The sequence below is a fragment of the Callithrix jacchus genome, chromosome 18, assembly GCF_049354715.1.
Source record: "Callithrix jacchus isolate 240 chromosome 18, calJac240_pri, whole genome shotgun sequence".
NCBI classification, from domain to species: domain Eukaryota; kingdom Metazoa; phylum Chordata; class Mammalia; order Primates; family Cebidae; genus Callithrix; species Callithrix jacchus.
In genome coordinates this window covers 39,806,075-39,820,388 of record NC_133519.1, presented here as the reverse complement: position 1 = coordinate 39,820,388, position 14,314 = coordinate 39,806,075, and the positions used below count along the sequence as shown (strand labels likewise).

Genomic DNA, 14,314 nt, shown 5'->3' with positions numbered 1-14,314 from the left:
TCTGCATGCCTTCTTCCTGGTTCTTACTCTGGCCCCTTGGTTCCCTTCATGCCCATTCTAATCCATCCACTTCTGTTCCTTTCTTAATGCCCTCGAAGCCCAAACTGGTTGTGTGACATTTTTCCTAGAAAACTGATGGAGCTGTGGTGTTAAGAAAACTCACACCAGGCGGCTGCAGCAGCGGCCCAAGAGTCCAGCGCTCCTTCACCATCCCTGTGGCTTTGGGCTACTTCCCTTTGTGGGGCTTTGACTTTTTATTTGTAAAGTGAAGTCAGACCTTCCAGCTCCTAGAGGCTGGCAACCGATGAATGATTTCCCCTTTCCAGCTGGCTTTTCCTTTCTGTTTCCCCTGGATGAGCCTGTCCTTCCCAGACTGTCTCAGTTTGGGGGCTTGAAAAATGCTGCTGCGTATTTTTACCTGGGAACTTGTTTTATTCTCTGTGCCACAGAGAAAACAATAAAAATGCCATCTCTTCATTATCTGGGCTGGTAGAGGAAGAGGCTGAGCCAACTAAACATGATGGATAAGACCAAAGTAATTTATTGTATTTGGTTTTGAGATGCGGTTAGAGACACATTCTGAGACACGAAACTATCTTTGCCCATCTGGAAATCATCCCAAACCCTCCTAGCCTGGCCCTAGTCCCAGTCTGGGGTTTGGCCACACAGTGGAAGAAAGCCCGGGGTGTGCAGATAAACCACATGAGGGTAAGCTACTGTTAACCATGCCATTATTCATAATATTCAATTCCACAGCCATGTGTGAGCACAACCATGTTCAAGACGTTGTGTGGACAAAGCAGCCTGCAGGCCATACAAAGAAAGGCTTCTTACTGTCCCCAGAAACACAGAAGCCAGGAGGAGGCAGGGCTCTGATCATAATTATCCATATCACATGAGCAACAATAAAGATATTAGTTAAGTGTTACGGAGGCCAGGCATGGTGGCTCACGCCTGTGATCCCAGACTTTGGGAGGGTGAGGTGGTGGGGGGTCATTTGAGGTCAGGAATTTAAGACCAGCCTGGCCACATGGTGAAACCCCGTCTCCACTAAAAATACAAAAATTAGCTCAGCGGCAGTGGAATGCACTGTCGTCCCAGCCACTCGGGAGGCTGAAGCAGGAGAATCACTTGAGGCTGGGAGGCGGAGGTTGCGGTGAGCTGAGCTCACCACTGCAATCCAGCCTGGGTGACAGAGTGAAACTCAGCGTCAAAACCACCACCACCAAAAGGTGTTACAGGAACAGAGGGCAGAGCATACCTACCTCCAATCAGGAGGCTCTAGGAAGCCTCAGATGAAAAATGAAGGCCAATCCGACAACGCTGAGTGGACAGGTCTTCATCACAACTAATGGCTCAAATGTGAGCCTTGCCTGGAAGTGTCCTTGGAACCCACTGAATTAACAAATAGATAGCAAGTTCTCCTCCATGCCCAGAACTTCAGGAGACGCTGTGGGCTACAAAAGATATTTAAGACAGTTTTGACTTCTATGCCTCGGGTAATCAGCCAAGGAGGCACTGTTATATTCTGATATAATAAAGGGCTCAATGTGTGGAGCTGACAGTAAGAATGAGAACAAGCTATAATAAAGTGCTAATTGCATCGCAAATGCAATGAATAAGAAACCCTCCACGAACATGGTTATTTACTCCCCTGCATCTCGGGCTGGCTGTTGATGACAGCATCCCAGTCAGCTGTGGGCGAGAATACTTCCTCCGCATCTTTGGGCAGCATGGTGTGATGGAAGGAGCACTGGACTGGGAGTCAGAGGTCTGGTCCTGGAATAACCTGGTGTATAGTCAACGGCAAGTTACTGCCCCTTGCTGGGCCTCTGGAGAGAAGCTGGACTCAAGGATCTCCAAGGCCCCTTCTAGTTCTAGTGAGCAGAGGTTCTAAATGCAAATGCACTGGCCGGTGTCATTGTGAAAGGCTCTGGAAGATGCATAGGAAAGAGGGGAGGATAGAGGATTCCAGAGGAGGGCAGCTCATGAACACAGGTGAGAAAGTCAAAGCAATGAAGGCATGGCTGGGAGAACAGAGCCTAGCAGATGGCCCGTCGGGGGCAGGCATGAGCACCGCTGGAGTTAAGGCGGTACCGGTGCTGAGGAAGGAAGGCTTCAAAGGCCACAGAGAACAGGGCAGAGTGGGGGCAACAGAAAAGAGGGAGACGTCTTAGGTTCCCATTTAGGGATGTCCCTTGCTGTAGAAGGGCTTTAACAAGATTCTCATGGCAGTCAACAGACTGAAGCTGGGGAGGAAATGATAGCAAGAAGCCAACCAGTGAACCTTTAAATCATCTTAGCTGTGAGGTGATGAGGATGTGGGCTGGTGGCCGGGAGGATGACATCGAAGGGAAGAACAGATCGCCTGCTTTAAAAGGACAGGCAGAACCTGAGAAACTGTGAGGCATAAAGAATGCAGGAAAGGGGTGAGCCCAGTGCATGGGCTCCTCAATGGTTTCTACCCCAGGCTAACACCAGACACCAAATCCCCCAGGTTCAAAGCAGCAACATTCATGTCTAGAGCACCTCCTGTCCTGAGAGGTGGGCAGCTGTCAGGAGGAGGCAGAACAGGAGCTAGTGTGCACTGTCTGCATGGCTCTTTCGTGTGGAGAAGAGGGTGTTTATCACCACAGCAGCTGGCCCCGTGCTTGGCACCGAATGGGTGGGCAGTGGTGTCTACTAAGAGCCCCCTTCTTTACATATATATACATATATATATATATATATATATATATATATATATACACACACACACACACACATATATATAGAGAGAGATATATAATTTCATTTTAGGTTTTGGGGTACATGTGAAGAACATGCAGGATTGTTGCATAGGTACACACATGGCAATGTGGTTTGCTACCTTCCTCCCCATCACCTATATCTGTTATTTCTCCCCATGTCATCCCTCCCCAACTCCCCCGCCTCTGCTGTCCCTCCCTTAGTTCCACCCCACAGACCTCTGTGTGTGATGCTCCCCTCCTTGTGTCCATGTGTTTCATTGTTCAACGCCCGCCTATGACAGCAAGCGGTGTTTGATTTTCTGTTATTGTGTCAGTTTGCTGAGAATGATGGTTTCCAGGTTCTCTACCCCCAAACAGTCCCTCACATAACTTTAGAAACTTTCCACATAGAGGACAGCAGGTCCGGGAAGGGAAAGAGGACAATTTGAGAGAGAAAACAGAAGGCAGCACCCCAGCAGGGACTTACATGAGAGATCAAGGGCAGCAGGAAAATTGAGGGGCTGAGGAAGAAGGTCAAGGCCTGTGGCAACCACAGGATTAGAAATCAGCGGTCTTCCAAGGGCCCTAATTCCTTCTCATCATTCCACAAGGCAGAGGAAGGGCACTAACTGCTCTCGCACCGCAGGGCAGAGGTTCCAGGAAGGAAGGAACTAGCAGGAGCCCAGGGCTCCTAGCTCTCTGGCCGCAGCCCTCTCTGCCAGCCTCTTCTCAAGGATGGCGCAGGCTGGCAGGCTTCCCAACTGGCCCGAGACTGCTGTGAAACTTGGCAACTTGGCACACCTTCCCTTCCAAACCATGCCTTATGTCTGCTGGAGGTGAACTCTCCATTTATTAGACTGTCAGGGCAGCTGCTCCTTCCCCACAGCGTCCCTTTCAACACAGGCCTGTCCTCTCCTGCAGCACCCCAGCCCTCTCCCACACCCCAGGATGGCTCTCTAGGCTCCTCCCCCAAGCCCTGGAGGCACACATGATGCTCTCATCTCCACTTCAGTGTAATGGAATCACAGAAAGAATATTCCTGAATGAACAGCAAAGAAAGTGATTGAACTGAGGGTCCCTGGGGAAGCCTTGGGTCAGGAAAAATAAAAATAAAAAAATCCCTCTCTCCTGGAGACAGGGGGAAGTGAAAGGGGTCTTGAAAGCTATGATAGAAAAGAAAGGCAGGTGACAACTGTTGTCATCCGAATATGGAATCCACACTAACTGAACAGAAGGCGGTCGGGGTAAAGCAGGCAGGCTGTGGGTTCCTCGTGCCTCCTCTCTGTCCTGTTCTCTCCGGGGAAATTCTGTCCTGCAGCTTCCTGAGCTCCTGCCACCTGCCCCGAGGGACAGCCTGTGTGGAGCCAGGAGTAGTCCAGTCCAGACCCTCATGTGGGAGGAGGAAGTCTCCCACCTCGGCCTGGGGGGCCTCCATCCCCCCACAGCCCTACAGGACAGGGGGAGCACAGCAACTGGACTGCTGTCCTCCCTGCCTCAGTGCAGTGAACCCCAGGTATGGACGAACATCTAAAATGTCAAATATGACAAAATACTTCGATATACTTATGGAATATTTCAAATAGTCATAAGGCAAAAGGCACAACAAACATGACCTTATATATAACAGGGGCTAATATTTTCTGTTCTTTCTTTCAAATCATGTTTTGAAAGACCTGGAAGTTTGAGACACAGGTAAGGCTCTGCCCAACCGGTTTTCATCCCCTCCTTTTGGAAGTGACTACTGTCCCGGGGTTGATCAGATCAGCCCATGCATGTTTATGCACACCTCAACATAGCAAGGCGTTTTTTCCAGCTGAAACGTTTTCACCGTGTTCATGAGCCACCTGCATCAGAATTATCCGAGTGCTTGCTCAACAGGCAGATTCCTTACCCTCTGCGGGTAGGGCCAAATTTTTCATTTTAAACAAGAACCACAGATGATTTTGACACACGCTAAAGCTTTGAGAGCCACTGTGCTAGCTTAAGGCTCCAAACCTTCTTAAAATGCAAAACGACCAACCACAGTGACCAAAACAAACAGCCACACCCTGGGAAGGGTGACCCTTTAAATTGCTCTCTGTCATTGGCTCACCTGTGTGAATGACAGCTCTGAAGCACGTTTTACACTCTTTCTAATTAGCAAACTGTCCGGGGTCAGCCTGCTACTTCCCCACCACGTCCACAGCTCAGTCCGGGCCACAGTAAAACAACAATCAACATTTATTATCTTCCCAGGAAGGAAGGAGGGAGAGAAGCCGCTAAAACCAGCTACATCTAAATTTTCAGTTTGCACCAAGCCGCCACTGCCGCCATTTGTAGTATGCCTCTGGCACCTTATAGATTACAACCAAGTTACAATGTGTACTGTGATTGGATATTAGTACCTCTGCTGCTGTCCTAATTTAGAAGCTATATGTATTTTTATAGCAGCTGTACTGAGTTATAATTTACAACCACAAAATAATTACCCTTCTAAAGCATGCAATTCAGTAGGGGTTTTTTTGTTTTTGTTTTTTTTTTTTTAAGTATATTCAGGATTGTGCAGCCATCATCACTATCTAATTTTAGGACACTTCCAACACTCCAAAAAGAACTCCATTACCAATCACTCCCCACCTCACTTCTTCCAGCCTTTTGTAACCTCTATTGTATGTCCCTTCTCTACAGATTTGCCCGTTCTGAACTTTTTAATATAAATGGAGTCATAAAATATGCAGCCTGTTGTGAGGAACGTCTGTAATATGTTTTCCAGGTTCACCCACGTTATAGCAACTCTCAGTTCTTTGTTGCTCTTCACTGTTGAGTAGTATTCCATTGTCTGACAGGCCACGTTTTTTTTTACCCATTCATCAGCTGATGGACACTTGGGATACTTCTTGTCTACTGTGAATGCTGCTGCTGTGGACACTAAGGCACAAGTTTCTGTATGGGTACATGTGTTATTTCTCTTAAAATTTCTAGGAGTGAAACAGCTGGGTCATATGGTCTACGTTTAACATTTTAAGGAGCTTAAAAGAGGCTGTGCCATTTTACATTCCCAACAGCAATGTATGAGGGTACAAATTTCTCCATATTCCTGCTCAACACTTGTTATTGTCTTTTTTTATTACAACCACCCTAGTGTGAGGTGGTATCTTACTGTGGTTTTTATCTGCATTTCCCTAACGGCTAATGATGTTGTCTTACTCAGTTCTGGCTGCTTTAAAAAATACCATAGGCTGGGTGGCCTCAACAACAGAAATTTATTTCTCAGAGTTTTGGAGGCTGGGAGGTCCAAGGTCAAGGTGGAAGTCAGATGCCTGGTGAGGACCCTCTTCTCAGTCTGCAGAGAACCATCTTCTTAGTGAGTTCTCACATGATACAGAGAGAGGAAGCAAGCTCTATTAGGGCTCTTCTTTTGAGAACACTATTCCCATTATAAGGGTTGCATCCTCGTGAACTAATTAGATCCCAAAACCCTACCTCCAAATAGCATCACATTGGGGATTGGGGTTTCAACATATGAACTTGTGAACAGGAACATTCGTCCATAGCAGATGTTGAACACCGTTTCATGTGCTCATTGGCCATTTGCACACTCTCTAAGCTCTAGGGAACCTGAAACCCTACTGAACAGTGGCTCCCAAAGTGTGGTCCCCTCCCCCACCCCCACACACATCAGCATCTGGAGGGATCTTATTAGAAATGTAAATTTTCAAGCCCCAGCCCAGGTGATCTAAATTAGAAACACTGGGAGTGGGGCCCAACAACCTTGTGTTTTAACAAGCTCTCCAGGTGATTCTGATGTAAGCTTAACTCTGAGAATCGGTGCTATCGAACAGTATTTCTTACAGAATACTCTCTAATATTTTACTACGTGACATTTGACTTTAAAATTTCCTTGGTAATGTTAGTTTAAGAAACGACGGGCTAAACAAACCAAAAAATATTTACTTAAGACTTCTTTAGATTCTTTAATATGCTTATGAGTAATGTGTATTTCCAAGGAGATCTAGTATGCAGCGTTTCCCAAACTAATAAACACCCCAAACCCCTGGCACATGAAGTATCTGGCAGGAGTAGTGTTCCACAAAAGTTGCTTTAGAAAACACTACGTTAAAGTATTCCATAAATCAAGAAATTCAAAGGCATGCCACTGTATTCGTCTGTTTTCATACTGCTATAAAGAACTGCTCGGGACTGGGTAATTTATAAGGAAAAGAGGTTTCATTGACTCACAGTTCAGCATGGCTGGAGAGGCCTCAGGAAACTTAGAATCAAGGCAAAGGGTAAAAAAGACATCCTCTTCACAAAGCAGCAGGAAGAAGAACTGAGCGAATGGGGAAGAGTCCCTTATAAAACTATCAGATCTCGTGAGAACTCACTCAGTATCACGAGAATGGAATGGGGAAAACTGCCCTCATGATTCAATAACCTCCACCTGGTCTCTCCCTTGAACATGGGGATTATGGGGATTACAATTTAAGATGAGATTTGGGTGGAGCCACAAAGCCTAACCGTATCAGCCACTATTTCTTCATCAAGTCAAGTCTGTTGTTAACGACATCCTTTAAACTAGTTCTTTATAAAGTCTTTTGCTTTAATTACCTATTAACATTTCTGAAAAGCAAAACTTGTTGGCTTAAAACAACAATTAACATGTATTATCTCACACAGTGAGTCAGGAATCTGAGAGTGGCTTTGTTGGGGCGGAGGGTTGGGGGCGGTGGCTTTCGCTCAGGATCTCTCATGAGGTTGCAGTCAAGAAGCCAACCAGAGTCACAGTCAAGCTGTCAGCTGGGTTTTGCAGCTATCTGCACACTTGACTATTCTGGGTTTCCAGGCTGGCTTACTCAACTGGCAGGAGTCGCCAGTTCCTGATCATGTGACCTTCCATAGGGCTCCTTGAGTGTCCTCATGATATGGTAACCTGCTTCCCCACCAAGCAAGTGATCTAAAAGAGCAAGAAAGATGTGGCAATGTCTGTTAGGACATAGCCTCAAAAGCCACACACTCACTTCTGCCGTGTTCTCTTGGTCACACAGACCAAACCTGATACAATGGTGGGGAGCAACGGCCTACATGAGGACATAGGGACCAAGAGGCAAAGCTGAGATCTGAACCCACACAGTCTGGCTCCACAGTTCATGCCACGGTGACTGCTACTTCTCCGTCACATGAAAAAACAAGATGTCTAATACTCCTTGAATAATGTGTAACTCAAAAAGACGAGCCTTTGCAGGTCAAAACATAACATGTGCTCCTCTGCTTGGTGTTAGCATGTCCACATGCTTGAGCAGCTGCTGCTAAGCACTGCAGCTTGCCCAGAAACAGCCTTTCAGAACATAGGACTGGAACTGTTCATTAGCTAATTAGGCTGTTCTCAACTAATCTGGAAGATGAGCATCAATTTACTTCTGTTTGTGCGGCCCTCAATGGTCCTGTTACCATCAAACTACAAGTCACCCCCTTCCCCCTTTTTCTCATTGTCTACATAACTGGGAGACTCATAACTTCTAGTACCTCTAGCTCCTAAAACTCTACTCCTTAGAAATTCCCTCCACCTTTTTTTTATGTGTATCTTTTTAACTGTTATTATTTGGCAACGGAATGTTGGATGTAAAGCTCCAACCTCTTTCAAAATGGACAGTACAACATTTCTGCCTAAAAACCTGTTCAATGTTAAGAATTTTAGGACCTTAAGAACATCGTTGTGATATTTTGCCTGTGTAGTGGAGGAAAAAACCTTTTCCTTTTACCCTTCCAAGCTCTCAGCTGGGGTTCTACAACAAAAGACAAATTAACAAAAGAAAAGCATACAGATTTATTTAACACAGGTTAAAGATCCTGTATCCAAAATGCTTCGGAGCAGAGGTGTTTTGAATTTTGGATCTTTTTATTTTGGAATATTCGTGTTATACTTACCACTTGAGCATCTCTCATCCAAAAATCCAAAATCTGAAACGCTCCAATGAGCACTTCCTTAGAATACTGTGTTATAAAAAGTTAGATTTTGGAGCATTTCCTGATTTTGGATTTTGGGATTGCCTGTATAACTTTTACATGACACAGGAGTCTTCATAGGGAAATGAAGACCCCAAGAAATGATTATGCCTGAGTGTTTTAATACAAGGTTTGATGCAGAGTGAAACATTATGGAAAAATGCAATAGGACAAAGTGGTACGGGCTAAGTACAGTAAACTAGGGAGAGACTTTGCGAGGCCTGTTTTTTCATATCCCTCTCGGTGTCCCTCTGCCTTCAGGGATCAGGACGCTCCTTTCCTCCGGGGATGGAAGGCCACCTCTCACATGAGCATTCTATGAGCTGTTTCAGGGGAAGGCCAGAGAGTCCTTCCTGCACACATTGTTTCTCAAATTCCTTTAGCTTAAAGCATTGAGTATGCCAAGGTGCCATGTACTGGGGAGCATATTCTAAGCCCTATCACCTGCCTTCCGAATTCTCTCCCTTTCATATGTGTCATTCATTTTTTAGTTTGTTCAGTATTCATCAAATATTACTGAATAACAACTAAGTGCCAGACACACAAGGAATACAAACTACCATATAAAAGCCGCATAAAATACCATGTTGCCACAGAGCACAGAGACGAGGGTACTAAACACAGGAGCTGCGGTTTGGGAGACGAGGACACAGGGCATTCCTGATGATAAGGCGCCTACTCAAAGCCCTGATGTTTATTGGATGCAGGTATAGAATTACAATAAATTCCACAAGGGATCTAGAAAGTGTGTTTACATCAGGGGGATTTTGTGAAGATTCTCCATCTCCCTTATTATAAGCAATCTGAAGGCTCTCAATGTGCATCACCAGCACACAACAGGATGTCACGCCAAAGTGGAGGGGTCCATTGAGCATCTGCTGATGGTGATGATAAGGAGGATAGAGACCAAACAGGAACGAAATAGGAAACATGTTTACTTGTTATAAGACAGGGGATCCTGAAATCAGGCATCCTGATTTCTAATTTTACCTCTGTCCTATTTTAACAGAAGACCTATAATAAATAATACAGCTCCACTGCACACCACTTTTACATGTGGCCACTGAAAGCAAAGGCTAAACTCTCAGTCTGCCTTCTGTGGAGAAAAGGTGAATTTTAACATGAGTCTTACCCATTAAGTAATGTAATAGTTTTATTCATAATATTTGGAGGTTACTGCTCAGAGGAAGAATTTCTACTAAAAAAAATGCTTATCAGTTTTTTCTGTTACTTTTACTCACTCGAGAAAAGCTTCAGGGGGACTCAGACTTGTGGGACACCTGGACTGAGAGCCTCATACAGAGCATGAGTAATGGTAAGAGGACCATTAGAGAAGGGGAAGCAGATGGGGAATAATATATTCTTCCTCCCATGACAAAGATTGGATGGATCAACCTGGTGTTTCTTCATTTGGCCTTAAAGGCATCTTTGAAATATTTTGCCTGTCTTCCTGAATTCTTCCCCCTTTCATATCTGCCATTCATTAGTTAGCTTGTCCAGTCAATATCTGTTCATTTGGAAATATTTGCTGAATGACCACTAAGTGCTAGGCACACAAGCAGTTCAAAGAGAATATGATACAGCCCCTGCCTTCAAGCCTTCAGCGAGCAGCCGTGTAGTGGAGGAGATACCACTGTCAACTGTGCGAGTGAAGTTCAGGGTGAGCCTGGTCAAGGAGTGAGGGAAGATGGAGGGAAATAGGGAGCAAGCACAGTCAGGGGATAGTCACTTAGCTGAACAGATACCAGCCAGGGGGATTGCAGCGATGGTGTCACGGCAGGCAAAAGAGCAAGTTCAAAAGGAAGGAGGCATGAAATAGCACACAATTCAAGGAACCACAAGTAGTCCAGTACAGCTGGAGGGCAGGCTGCATGTGGTCAGGTCAGGAGGGACCTTGTACGCTGCTGCAGAAAACAGCAAACCATTGAAAAGCTTGAAGTAAAGAATTGCGGAATCATATTGTATTTTGGGAAACCATGCTTATCATCTTCGCATGATCTTTTCCAAAATTCGACAGAAGCCTGTTCAGCTTAACACTGTATCCCTGAACAGATGTTCACTTTGGAGACTCTCTGGACTTTGCTGGTCAGTTTGCTTTATGTAGGGTGATATCCTCCACTTTCCCTGATCGAATGCCCTTTCCCACATTCTCTTTGGCAATCCCCTACCCACCTTCAACATCAAGCTTAAATAAACACCAGCTCTCTGGTATTTTTCCCCCAAACACAGTCACCTGCTCCTTCTTCCATACTCCCAGAATACATTCAATGGAGCATTACTGCAGTGATGTATTGCAATTGCTTTTTAACAGTCACTCTCTTCCCCTAGACTATGGGTCCCAGGAAGGCACAGATTTGCATTCCAATTTACATATACATGCACATTTGCATATAACACAGGAAAAACATTCCATTGAATCAGCAGTACTTTACTGAACACCTGCTCTGTTCAATAAAGCCAGACAATGTGCTGAATGCTGGTATTCAATACAGAACCACCAAATGAAGGACCTCTTTCTCATGCAGCATATATAAATATACATGTAATGTATATGTATACGGAAATTAGGATGTAAGCGCCCTTAAAGCGGAAGTCAATACCTTTTTCAGTTCTCTGAACAGGAGAGATTAACCACAACTGATTTTTTAAAACTCATTACCTAATTTATTTGCAATCAGATTACATGACAAAGCAGAAAGACTTAAAGTGGTTTCAAGCACCGAGAACTCAAGATGTAAACATTTAAAATATTGAGCTCGTAGGGTAAGAATCAAATGGTCAGAAACCCACAGCTTTATTACATAAATACACTAGGAAAGAAAACGCTAAACAGGGGACCCTATCCAATGAACTTCTACAAGATCTTCTGCAAATTGCATGAAATATAGAGGTCTGGTGATTTTTCATCCACTCAGTATATATTTATTAGTGCCTCTTATCAGCCAGCTCTTTTGGTGGCTCTGAGAAAAATAATAGCTGCCATTTTTGTGGTTCCAATATATTCCAGGTACTATGCTAAGTGCTTTATATGCATTAGCTTAATAATTCTCAAACTAGTCCTATAAAGTAGGTAGCCCCTTATCTGGGTAAATTATTTAATTTCACTGTACCCCTCTTTCTTCATCTATAAAATGGCAATAGTAATACAATAGACCACACACTGTGACCTCTTCCTCCTTCTGCCAAATTCTTAGAAATCATTTTCTACATGCATACAGTAACCACACTGGACCACAAAAAGAGAAACAAACCCTCACTAGGCTAGATGTTGTGATGAATCCCCTCTGGACAGAAAGTAGATACAATCTGATTTTTAAAAAGAAACCACAGGCAAGGTGTGGTGGCTCACACCTGTAATCCCAGCACTGTGGGAGTCCAAGGCAGATGGATCACCTGAGGTCAGGAGTTTGAGACCAGCCTGGACAACATGGTGAAACCCCATCTCTATTAGAAATACAAAATTAGCCAGACATGGTGTTGCATCCCTGCAATCCCAGCTACTTGGGAGGCTGAAGCAGGAGTCACTTGAACCTGGGAAGTGGAGGCTGCAGTGAGCCGAGATGGTGCCACTGCACTCCAGCCTGGGCAACAAGAGGGAAATTCTGACTCAAAAAAAAAGAAAAAGAAAAGAAACTACAGCCACCAACCCTCAGAAGATAATATGACTACTCTAAATATGGATGTATCACCACAAGGGCTCCCCTCTGCAGAGGGTGGACACTGGATCTGATGGGATCCAGGTAACCAACAGGGTGATAGTTTGGGTTCAGTAGCAGGAAGATCAAGCAATCACTTTAACTCCCCCCCTCACCTCACCTTTTCCCTCAGACCAAGCAGCAATAAAGGAAAATCTGCCCTCAAGCAGGGAAAGATGAGAAAGATGGGGCAGTGCTTTCATGCCTTTCCATGCCTGAGGGGAACAGGAGGTGCCTACAGAGGACTGGTCATCAAAGTGACCCATCCAGCAGCAGGTCTCACCACTTCCATACCCTTGCCAGACTATTAGCTTCATAGGCGTTCTCCCTCCAAGAAATTTGCACAAACAGACATGTAGACAGAAGATGATATTACAATCAAGACTCACCAAAAACTTGGGGAACTTCAAAACCAGAGAGAGAGAGAGAGACAGAGAGAGAGAGAGAGAGAGAGAGAGAGAGAGAGAGAGAGAGAGAGAGAACAAACTCAACAATCAAAGAATTTGTACTCAATGAGAATGAAGACATATAATTATCAGCTTAGAGAAAAGTGTGACAATATTGCAAGCATTTTATAAAATTACCTAGAGATGGTACAATTGAAAATTTTGATAACTGAAAACTTTTAAAATGATTAAGTAGACTGAGTGGCAAAACAGACAGCTGAATTTGAGATGTGAAAAATGGAACTGAGCGACGTTCCCAGAAATCAATGCAGAGTAAGAAAAAGATGAAAAATATAAAGAAAAGATTAAAAATAGAGGGAAGGAGTTCTAACACCATTGGAAATGAGTGCTAGAAGTAAAGAACAGATAAAATGAAGAGAGGGCAAAATTAAGAGGTGGAGAAGGGAAGAAATTTGAAAGAAAGAGAAGCATTCAAAAGTACTTCCCAGCATTGAATAAAAATAGAAATGTTAAAATGCCATAGAAATAAAAATAAATTAAGACCATCATATAAGACACATATTAGTAAAATTTTACAGTGCCAAAAATAAGAAAAAATGCTAATGTTTCCAATGAAAGTGGAAACAAAAGTTTTATATAAATAAATAACCATGTTGGCCGGGTACAGTGGCTCACACCTGTAATTCCAGCACTTTGGGAGGTTGAGGTGGGTGGATCACCTGAGGTCAGGAGTTCAAGACCAACCTAGCCAACATGGTAAAACCCTGACTCTACTAAAATTAACAAAAATTAGCCAGGTGTGGTGGTGCATGCCTGTAATCCCAGCTACTCGGGAGGCTGAAGCAGAAGAATCACTTGAACCCAGGAGGCAAAGGATGCAGTGAGCTGAGATCGCACCGTTGCACTCCAGCCTGGGCAAAAGAGTGAGACTCTGTCTCAAAAACAAAAAGAAAGAATCATGTTGATATTAGAAGTACCATCAGCCACAAAGGATAAAAGACAACAATAGAGTAGTTAAAAATTTAAAGGTAATCCTTTATATGTGCGTGAGTATGGGTGTGTGTATTACATAAGCATGTGTGAATGTAAATGTGTGTGTGTATACATGGTAGAAATGTATTTTACATATATACATGAAAATATATTTATACACACATATTATAGTTGTATCTAAAATTTCAAAAACACAGAGTAGCTGAACTACAAACGTTTTGTGATGTTGGTGGTGAATTTTTTTTTTTTTTTTTTTGAGACGGAGTTTCGCTCTTGTTACCCAGGCTGGAGTGCAATGGCGTGATCTCGGCTCACTGCAACCTCCGCCTCCTGGGTTCAGGCAATTCTCCTGCCTCAGCCTCCAGAGTAGCTGGGATTACAGGCATGCGCCACCATGCCCAGCTAATTTTTTGTATTTTCAGTAGAGATGGGGTTTCACCATGTTGACCAGGATGGTCCCGATCTGCTGACCTCGTGATCCACCCGCCTAGGCCTCCCAAAGTGCTGG

General features: G+C 44.3%; 1 protein-coding gene across 21 annotated transcripts in view; it reads right to left on the bottom strand.

The window, feature by feature from the left end:
- Positions 1 to 14,314, bottom strand: part of CACNA1E (calcium voltage-gated channel subunit alpha1 E) — a 515,845-nt gene that overhangs the window by 272,677 nt on the left and 228,854 nt on the right. The window lies entirely within an intron of this gene.